This window comes from Hyla sarda, chromosome 2 (genome assembly GCF_029499605.1).
Source record: "Hyla sarda isolate aHylSar1 chromosome 2, aHylSar1.hap1, whole genome shotgun sequence".
Taxonomy (NCBI): domain Eukaryota; kingdom Metazoa; phylum Chordata; class Amphibia; order Anura; family Hylidae; genus Hyla; species Hyla sarda.
In genome coordinates, this window is record NC_079190.1 from 336198171 (window position 1) to 336209643 (window position 11473).

An 11473-nucleotide genomic window follows, 5' to 3' on the forward strand; every position below is an offset into this window, starting at 1 on the left:
TCCTCATTTTTTACATAATATCGGGGTGCGGCCGGACTCAAGTTGCCCCCGATGCTCCTTGCCTGATGCCCATTTGCTACATGTGATGTGGAACTGCGCTCCACTTACTAGGTTCTGGATAGATGTAGGGCGACTGATTAAACAAGTGTATAGCTGCCTTATCTCCCTTGACATGTATTTTAGGATACTTGGCCGGGTTGGATGAAGATAGTGGACTTTATATAGGTATTAGTAGAATTTTATACCAGGCTCGTAAATTGATTGCTCAACACTGGTTAAGAGCTACCCCTCCTACTATCTCTGAGCTCAGACCCCCCCCCCCATCTCCTGCACGGGGTCCTGGCAGTCGGCAGGAAGGAGGCATGCTGACCCCCGCACGGAACGCCGGCCAATACGCCCCTCCATGTACCCCATAGAGATACATGGAGGGGGTGTGCCAGCCGCGGCTTCCTGCGGGGATTGGACATCATCTTCCGGCAAACTGCCAGGGCCCTGTGCAGGAGATCCCAAGGGATCCCAGCGCTCTGACCCCTGCGATCTATAACTTTTTTCCCTATACTTGGATAGGGGATAAGTTACTTTTCACTAGACTACTCTTTTAATATCAAAAGAGAATGGTTAGGGATGGAGATTATACTGGGAGATATGAGTAATATTGGTAAATGTCGTGAATTGCTAAAAAATACATTGATGCTGGCTAGAGTCGAAATTCTGAGGGTGTTATTTGATAAAAAAAAATAAAAATAACCCAGAAATTGGTGTGTGGCTAAACTTAACCCAAATTATTAAAAAATAAATAAATATGAGAAATGGAAAAATCGCGATTCAAGGAGAGGTTTGGTAAAATATGAGAAAGTATGATCGGATTGCATAGATTAATATATTATATATGTTTTTTTTTTCTTTTTCTTCTTGCTGCTCTCTATAGGGGTGATCAATGTATAGTGATATCTAATATGGGAAATCTGTGAGGTTTTTCTCTGCTTATTTACTTTTTGTATTGTTAAATGGTAAAGAATAAAGAGAAAAAATTAGAAACAAAAAAAAAAAATTTTTTAAAGGTGAACTTTGACCTAATATTACTTAAAGCACAACTGTCATCAGAATTTACCCTGTGAAAGCAACTTAGTAGTGTAATGCAGCCATGCCTTTGTCTGCTTTATCTGTGCCTTTATCATTCTAAAAACCACTTTAGTCCGGCAACAGTCAGATAGGTGTGGCCAGGGGTCTGCAATGCAGTGAGGCCACATCACCTCTTTCCTGTATGTCAGCACACAGATACAGCACTTGCACTGTTGTTCTCTTGTACTGCACACAGCGAGGTGCCTCCTGGCTCAGGGTGCCTGAGTGGTGCTAGAGGCAGAGCATGAGTGAGTTATCACAGAGAGCAAGCGCTTGCAGAGACAATTTGCTGTTCGCCTTTACAAAGGTTGATGGTGCATGCAGTGAGGACCTGTGTATCAATCACACAGCAGTCCCAGCACTGGTATATAGGAAAGAGACGCAGTGGCCCCATGGCATTGCAGACTCCTGGCCATGCCTATCCGACTATTGCTGTTGAGTATTGGGAAGATAAAGGCGCAAATAAAGCAGCCAAAGTTACAGCTGTATAACACTATTAAGTTGCTTAGACATACAGGGCATAATTTTAAGGGGCAAATTATGGTTACAATTGCACTTTACAGGTCCCCATAAACATGAAAATGACTAAGGGCCCTATTACACGGGGCAATTATCGAACGAATTGGTCGATATTGCCCTGTGTAATAGGCAGGGCCGGACTGGCCCACCGGGATACCGGGAACTTTCCCGTTGGGCCGCCGGCCCTGGGGACGCTTTGACATGTGGCTGCATTTGAGTGTGCTAAACGGAGCTTGTTGCCTCTGTACCCCCTTGCTCTTCCTTTCTGCACACACCCCCTGTATATATGTATTATGTCGCTGCAATAAAAGCTTGAAGAAGGAATACATCGGTGAGTGGACGGCTTTTCATTTCTCTTTCTTCTTATGAATATTGTATCCACTGAATACTGCAAGTAGCCTGAGCACCACCTACACCTATTGCAAGAACCAACTACACACCCTATCCTATGTACCTCCAGCTGTTCTGAAATTGCAGTGCCGAACGGGCCTTTTTCTTTTGATTCTTTAACATTGAAAATTTACCACTATATTAAAGTAGAATGTCATGAAAAAACAATCTCAGAATCAGAATAAACAGTAAAAGCATCCCAGAGTTATTAATGCATAAAGTGACAGTGGTCAGAATTGCAAAGAGGGCTCAGTCTTTAAGGGGTTAAAGAGTACCTGTCACCAAATAAACTTTTCTAAATTAACTCAGGCTATGTTCCCTAACACTCCTAACACCCCTCCCACCCTCAAAAAAAATTCAGAGCTCTAAAAAGCTCTGTATCTTACCGTTCTTCTTGCTCACATAGTGCAATCTCCCAGCAGGCATGACAGCACTGAAGCCTGCTGGGCAACCACTTCCACCCTCACATTGTTGCAGTACTGTGATGAATAGAAGACCTCAGGCTCTGTGCAGCTTTCAGTGAGGATCTATGCATGTTTCAGTGAGGCTGTGTAGCTTTCAATTAGGCTCTGTGCATCTTTCAGTGAGGCTCTGTGCAGCTGTCAATCAAGCTCAGTGCAAAGAAGCACTTCCTGAGTTTGGTCTCCTGCCAGGCCGGGAAGAGACCAAACTCACTGTATTAATTGAAGCAGGGAACAGAACAGAGCCACCTAGTGGACGATTTTTCTATTACATTTTAAATGTATTTATGTTGATAATTTTAACCTGTTCAGGACGCGGGGTGTATGAATACGCCCTGCATCCCGAGTCCTTAAGGACATGGGGCGTTTGCATATGCCCATGGGAATTCCGGTCCCCGCCGCTAGCCGGTTGGGGACCGGACCGGAATGCCTGCTGAAATCATTCAGCAGGCATCCCGGCACATTGTCCAGGGGGGTCCTGAGACACGCCCCCCCCCCCCCCATGTTGGCAATTGCAGGAAATCGCATGTCAATTCAGACATGCGATTTTCTGCTATTCCGGGCTGATCGGGTCTCTGGTGACCCGATCACCTGGAAAATAGCGATGATCCGAGCTGTCAGGGACAGCCCCGATCATCCTGAGGGCTAGGAGTGAGGTCGCAGTGCTGCGATCTCCTCCTATCCCCTGCCATTGGTCAGAACTGATTCTGACCAATGACAGAGCTGGACAGTGGGTTGCCATGGCAACCCCCCGTTCTGCCCACCCCTGGATGTTGAGGGGAACATGGACAGAAGATGGAGGCCGGTACCTGCAGGAGAAGATGCCTGAGGACCCCCCGATCTTCGCTGGAGACTGCTGGATCCTGGCTCGGGTAGGGAAACTATGGGGGGGGGGGAATTGAAAGTGAAAGTAAAGTGATCTTTACTGTGGCAACCACTAGGAAGGTCAAACTGAAACTCCCAGCATGCCCAGACTGGGAATTGTAGTTTCGCACCATCTGGAGGGTCACAGTTTGGAGACCACTGTTACAGTGGTGCCCAAACCATAGCCCTCCAGATGTTGCCAAACTACAACTCTCAGCATGCCTGGACTCTCCCCAGGCATGCTGGGAGTTGTAGTTCTGTAACAGCTGTCCTTTCAGATTTAGCAATGTTCATGAACTTTTTTTTAAATTGATGCTCTACTTTGAAGCCCTCTAATTTAAAAAAAAAGCAAAAATATGTCCATTTTATGATGCTAACAAAGTGGACGTATTGTATTTGTGAATAAAAATAAAATTTATTGGGACTATCCATTTTCCTTACAAGTAGAGAGCTTCAAAGTTAGAAAAATGCTAAATTTTCCTGAAATTTAGGGATTTTTCACCAAAAAAGGATGCAAGTAACGCCGAAAATTTACCACCAAAATAAAGTGGAATATGTCACAAAAAAAACAATCTCAGAATCAGAACATTAGGTAAAAGCGTTTTCGCATTATTAATTCGTAAAGCGACGGTGGTCAGAATTGCGAAAAAGGGCTCAGCCCTTAAGGTGAAAAAGGGCTGCGTCCTTAAGGGGTTAAAAACAAGTGAATAGGAAAGTGTCTGCTAATTACACAAGGAACACTATATTGAAAGTTTTATTTGTTGACAGGTACTCTTTCACCATTTAAGGACCCAGCCAATTTTCACTGTAGGACCCGGCCATTTTTTGAACATCTGACCACTGTCACTTTAAACATTAATAACTCTGGAATGCTTTTAGTTATCATTCTGATTTCAAGAATGTTTTTTCGTGACATATTCTACTTTAACATAGTGGTAAAATTTTATGGTAACTTGCATCATTTCTTGGGGAAAAATCCCAAAATTTGATGAAAGATTTGAAAATTTTGCATTTTTCTAACTTTGAAGCTCTCTGCTTGTAAGGAAAATGGATATTCCAAATAAAAAAAAATTTGATTCACATATACAATATGTCTACTTTATGTTTGCATCATAAAATTGACAAGTTTTTACTTTTGGAAGACACCAGAGGGCTTCAAAGTTCAGCAGCAATTTTCCAATTTTTCACAAAATTTTCAGGGACCAGTTCAGGTTTGAAGTGGATTTGAAGGGTCTTCATATTAGAAATACCCCACAAATGACCCCATTATAAAAACTGCACCCCCAAAAGTATTCAAAATGAAATTCAGTAAGTGTTTTAACCCTTTAGATATTTCACAGGAATAGCAGCAAAGATAAGGAGAATCTTCATTTTTTACACTCGCATGTTCTTGTAGACCCAATTTTTGAATTTTTACAAGGGGTAAAAGGAGCAAATTTATACTTATGTTTGTAGCCCAATTTCTCTCGAGTAAGCACATACCTCATATGCCTATGTAAATTGTTCGGCGGGCGCAGTAGAGGGCTCAGAAGCGAAGGAGCGACAAGGGGATTTTGGAGAGTACGTTTTTCTGAAATAGTTTTTGGGGGGCATGTTGCCTTTAGGAAGCCCCTATGGTGCCAGAACAGCAAAAAAAAACACATGCCATACCATTTTGGAAACTAGACCCCTTGAGGAACGTAACAAGAAATAAAGTGAGCCTTAATACCCCACAGGTGTTTCACGACTTTTGCATATGTAAAAAAAAAAAATGTTTTTTTTCACTAAAATGTGTGTTTCCCCCCAAATTTCAAATTTTTGCAAGGGTTAATAGCAGAAAAGACCCCCCAAAATTTGTAACCCCATCTCTTCTGAGTATGGAGGTACCCCCATAAGTTGACCTGAAGTGCACTACGGGTGAACTACAATGCTCAGAAGAGGAGGAGTCATATTTGGCTTTTTGAGAGCAAATTTTGCTCGGGGGGCATGTCGCATTTAGGAAGCCCCTATGGTGCCAGAACAGCAATAAAACCCCACCTGGCATACCATTTTGGAAACTAGACCCCTTGAGGAATGTAACAAGGAATAAAGTGAGCCTTAATACCCCACAGGGGTTTCACGACTTTTGCATATAAAAAAAAAAAAAAAAAAAACATTTTCACTAAAATGTGCGCTTCCCCCCCAAATTTCAAATTTTTGCAAGGGTTAATAGCAGAAAAGACCCCCCAAAATTTGTAACCCCATCTCTTCTGAGTATGGAAATACCCCATGTGTGTACGTCAAGTGCTCTGCTGGCGCACTACAATGCTCAGAAGAGAAGGAGCGCCATTGAGCTTTTGGGAAAAAATTTTTGGGAATGGAAGTCAGGGGCCATGTGCGTTTACAAAGCCCCCCCGTGGTGCCAGAACAGTGGATCCCCCCCCCCCAACCACATGTGACCCTATTTTGGAAACTACACCCCTCACAGAATTTAATAAGGGGTGCAGTGAGTATTTACACCCCACTGGCATTTGACAGATCTTTGGAACAGTGGGCTGTGCAAATGAAAAATAAAATTTTTCATTTTCACGGACCACTGTTCCAAAAATCTGTCAGACACCTGTGGGGCGTAAATACTCATTGTACCCCTTATTACATTCCGTGAGGGGTGTCGTTTCCAAAATGGGGTCACATGTGGGTATTTATATTTTTGCGTTTATGTCAGAACCGCTGTAAAATCATCAACCCCTGTGCAAATCACCAATTTAGGCCTCAAATGTACATAGTGCGCTCTCACTCCTGAGCCTTGTTATGCGCCCACAGAGCATTTTACGCCCACATCTGGGGTATTTCCGTACTCAGGAGAAATTGCGTTACAAATTTTGGGGGTCTTTTTTTCCTTTTAACGCTTGTGAAAATAAAAAGTAAAGGGCAACACCAGCATGTTAGTGTAAATTTTTTTAATTTTTTTTACACTAACAAGCTGGTGTAGCCCCAACTTTTCATTTTCATAAGGGGTAAAAGGAGAAAAAGCCCCCCAATATTTGTAGTGCAATTTCTCCCGAATTCGGAGATACCCCATATGTGGCCCTAAACTGTTTCCTTGAAATACGACAGGGCTCTGAAGTGAGAGAGCGCCATGCGCATTTGAGGACTAAATTAGGGATCGCATAGGGGTGGACATAGGGGTATTTTACGCCAGTGATTCCCAAACAGGGTGCCTCCAGCTGTTGCTAAATTCCCAGCATGCCTGGACAGTCAGTGGCTGTCCGGAAATGCTGGGAGTTGTTGTTTTGCAACAGCTGGAGGCTCCGTTTTGGAAACGCTGCCATACAATACGGTTTTCATTTTTATTGGGGGGGACAGTGTAACGGGGTGTATATGTAGTGTTTTACGCTTTATTATGTGTTAGTGTACTGTAGTGTTTTTAGGGTACGTTCACACTGACGTGTTACGGTGAGTTTCCCGCTAGGAGTTTGAGCTGCGGCGAAAAATTTGCCGCTGCCCAAACTTGAAGCAGGAAACTTACTGTAAGCCTGCCCGTGTGAATGTACCCTGTACGTTCACATGGGGGGGCAAACCTCCAGCTGTTTCAAAACTACAACTCCCAGCATGTACTGACAGACCGTGCATGCTGGGAGTTGTACTTTTGCAACAGCTGGAGGCACACTGGTTGGAAAACCTTCAGTTAGGTTCTGTTACCTAACTCAGCATTTTCTAACCAGTGTGCCTCCAGCTGTTGCAAAACTACAACTCCCAGCATGTACTGATCGCCGACGGCCATGCTGGGAGATGTAGTTATGTAATAGCTGGAGGGATCGCAACTACATCTCCCAGCATGCCGAGACAGCTGATTGCTGTTTGGACATGCTGGGATTTGCAGTTTTGCAACATCTGGAGGGCTACAGTTTTAGAGAACACTGCAAAGTGATCTCCAAACTGTGGTCCTCCAGCTGTTGCAAAACTACAATTCCCAGCATGCCCTGACAGCAAACAGTTGTTTGGGAAGGCTAGGAGTTGTAGTTTTGCAAGATCTGGAGGGCTACAGTTTAGGGACCACTATATAGTGGTCTCAAACTGTAGCCCTCCAGCTGTTGCAAAACTACATATTCCAGCATGCCCAAACAGCTGTCTGGGCATGCTGGGAGTTGTAGTTTTGCAACATCTGGAGGGCTACAGTTAGAGACCACTGTATAATGGTCTCAAACTGTACCCTCCAGATGTTGCTAGGCAACTCACCGGCTTCCGTCGGATCCAGCCGCACGTCATCGCCGCCCGCCGATCTCCGTCGCCCGCCCGGATCGGTAAGTGGATCTTCAGCGCCGGTCCCCGTCGTTTCCCCGTCCTGCCCCGCCTATTATGGGAGGGCAGGACAGGGAAGACGAAAGTAAACCCCCCCGCCCCCGATCTGCTATTGGTGGTCGCGTCTAGACCACCAATAGCAGGGATAGGAGGGGTGGCACCCATGCCACCTCACTCCTATCGCTACAGGGGATCGTGGGTGTCTTAGACAACCGCGATCCCCCTTACATTCCGGGTCACTGGGTCACTATAGACCCGTAATCGCGCAAATCGCAAGTGTGAATTCACTTGCGATTTGTCTCGATCGCCGACATGGGGGGGGTCTAATGACCCCCCTGGGCATTTGCACAGGATGCCTGCTGAATGATTTCAGCAGCCATCCCGCTCCGATCCCCGCCCGGCGCGGACCGGAACTTCCCATGACGTAACTGTACGTCATGGGTCCTTAAGACCCAGGGTGTCGGGACGTACCGTTACGTCATGGGTCCTGAACGGGTTAAACTATCCAAACAAAGAAAAGTACAGGCGACTCACCACTTCTTCAATGCTTTTTCTTTATTCTGGGATATGTGCAGGTAAAGCGGCTCCACGCCGCACCGGTGTACAGAACGCTAGTGCGCTTGATGATTACAGCTGTTTCTTTCCGTATATGAACTTCAACAGATCAGTTGTGCTCTCCTGTGCACATGACTTATATGTGCTCCACCTTTTTGTGACGTAGTGAACAAGTGAGTAGAAGGCGGATCTAACAAATAGTGCTATACAAGAATATATATAAAGATGAAAAGTATTAGACTATAAAACATTAAAATAATAGGATAATACTATTTGTTACTATTACACCAGGCTAGAGGAATACTGCCATGTCAATACGATCATTTAACCCTTTCGTTTCTTGTGCTCCTGTCCGTAGGATCCATCTAGCTTTTGTTTCTCTCAATTTTCTTACTGTGTTCTGTCCATCTTTAATTTCAATTTTTTTCTAATCCCATAAATTTTAACTGGCTTGTATTTCCACCATGCTCTGAATTCATGTGTTCGATCAAACGTGGTGACCCCTTTTTTGTAAAAACGGAGCATATGTGTTCCCTAAATCTTACATTCATGGGTCTAATACTGCTACCAATATAGAATTTTGTACATTCGCATACAATTGCATAGACCACGTTTTTTGAACGACAACACATGAATTCATTCAAATTTCGTTTAACTCCTCCTATTGTTATATGTTTTCCAGTAAGGTAGTGTTCACACCAATTGCAATGACCGCATTTCATATTACCTTTTAAGGGTTTTTGTTTCTGTGAACTTACTTTTAACTAGGATATCTTTAAGATTTTTTGTTCTTTTAAAGGCTATTGTGTTTTTTTTCTGATTTAATTTACTTAGAACTGGATCTTTTTCTATTAATCCCCAATGGGAATAAATAGATTTTTTTTATGACTTCATGCATGGGACTGTATTTAAATACAAAAGTAAATCTCTCTTTATTACTCGGTTCAATAGAGTTTTTATATTGTTTTTTCTGTGTTTTTGTTTTAGTAGGGTATTTCTGTCTGTTTTTTTTAACTCTTTCAAAGGTTTTTTGTAAATGTTGTGGGGAATACCCTCTTAAACGGGTAGTCCAGTGGTGAAAAATGTATCCTCTATCCTAACGATAGGGGATAAGTTTGAGATTGCGGGGGGTCCGACCGCTGGGGCCCCCTGCGATCTCTCTGTACGGGGGCCAGGCTCTCCGGCCAGATAGCGGGTGTCGACCTCCGCGCGAAGCGGCGGCCGACACGCCCCCTCAATACATCTCTATGGCAGAGCCGGAGATTGCCGAAGGCAGCGCTTCGGCTCTGCCATAGAGATGTATCGAGGGGGCATGTCGGCCGCCACTTCGTGCGGCGGCCGACACGCCCCCTCAATACAACTCTTCCCGCGGGCTGTCGGGGCTCTGTACAGGAGATCGCAGGGGGCCCCAGCGGTCGGACCCCCCGCAATCTCAAACTTATCCCCTATCCTTAGGATAGGGGATAAGTTGTTCACCACTGGACTATTCCTTTAATATTACACAATCTATAAGGTCTTATGCTTGAATATTTAATGATTCTTCTGTGCTATTTATTCGTCTAAGGCGCAACATTTGCCCGTAAGGGATCGCGTCCCTTGTGTGTACTGGGTGATAACTTGAATGGTGTAATAATGTGTTGGTTGCGGTTTGTTTTTTGAAACCCTCAGTTATGATTCTGTTATCCTCAATCTTGACATGTACATCTAGGAACTCTAGATTCGTTCTACTCCATCTGGAGGTAAATACCATGTTCATGTCATTGCTGTTTAGATAGGTGACAAAACTCATAAAATCATCTGGAGGTCCATTCCAGAGGATGAAGACGTCGTCGACAAAACGAAAATATTGTCCTACATACCTCGGGAATGGATTCTCAGAGGAGAAAACATATCTTTCCTCAAAGAAAGCAAGAAACAAATTGGCTAGTGTGCATGTGACAGGTGTCCCCATCGCGGTCCCACCTTTTTGTTCATACCATTGTTCTCCAAACTGGAACACATTATTTTTCAAAATGAATTCTATCACTTCACAGACAAAATTTATAACCAGTGGACTCTTGTCTGTACGAGTAAGAATATTTCTGATGCAATCCACAGCCAATCCTTGAGGTATACGTGTATATAAACTTTCTACATCAATTGATGCAAGAATGTATCCATCAAGGAAAGGGGTACTGTCCAATGCATTTAGAAATTCATTAGTATCCTTGACTAGCGATGGAACATTTTCAAGTAAAGGTCTCAGTAACCAATCTAAGTATTTTGAGTGGGATTCTGTCAGAGAACCTACACCGGAGACTATTGGTCTACCTGGTGGTGAAATTAACGTTTTATGAATTTTAGGTACCATGTAGCATTTTTGGAATCTTGTGGGAATAGCTTTAAAGCCATTTTCTCTTGTATACAGAGTTAAGTTTGTAAATTAGCCTGTAGTTTAGGAATAGGGTTGACACTGAGTTTTTCATATACTGCTCCATCATCTAATTGTCTATGTGCTTCTTTTTGATAATCAGATTTATTTATGATAACTGTATTGCCCCATTGCCCGCTTTTTTTTTTAAATAATTATGTTTTCCTGTGTTTTTAACCAACTTAAAGCTTTATTTTCTTCAGGACTCAAATTAGGGGTATCTAAAGGATATATGAGTGCTCTCATGTCTTCCAGTACTTTTTATTGGAACAGGTCCAGGCTCCCCCATGGTGGCAAGGGTGGGGAGAACGTGGACCTGTTCCCTCTCATCAAGTGACCCCGGAGTCTCGCCACCCAGTAATTCAGTGAGGGCTAGGAGGCAATCCATTTCATTGTCTGTGGCTTCTCGCATTACATTGAAACCCAATGGACCCAAGGGATTTCACCTTCTTTTTTAGATTTTACACTAGATGCTTGGTGTTCCCTGCAAGAAAAATACCTCTTCAAGTTTAACTTCTGAACACATTTAAATAAATCTATTTCAAAATCTTCTCATTTAAACTCCTCCACTAAGCAATAACTTAACCCTTTAGACAGCAAACTTATGGTGGTTTGATCTAGCATTAAATTAGACAGATTTACAACTGCTGCTGTGTCTTTATTAGGTGATTGTTCAGTCCTTTCTTTGCGAGACAGTTCAGTGTGAGGTGAAAAAGAGTCTTTGTCCGTAATTATAAATTCAGTTACTTCATTTCGTTCATTTAATGGGGTCAGTTGTTCCAGGAAACTCTTTTGCGTTTCGTTTTCTTTTGATGTTTTTCTTCTTCTCCCCCTTCTTGTATTTTTCTTCCTTCCGATGTTTTTGGAACTTTTTCGTTTTTTGCCGCATTTG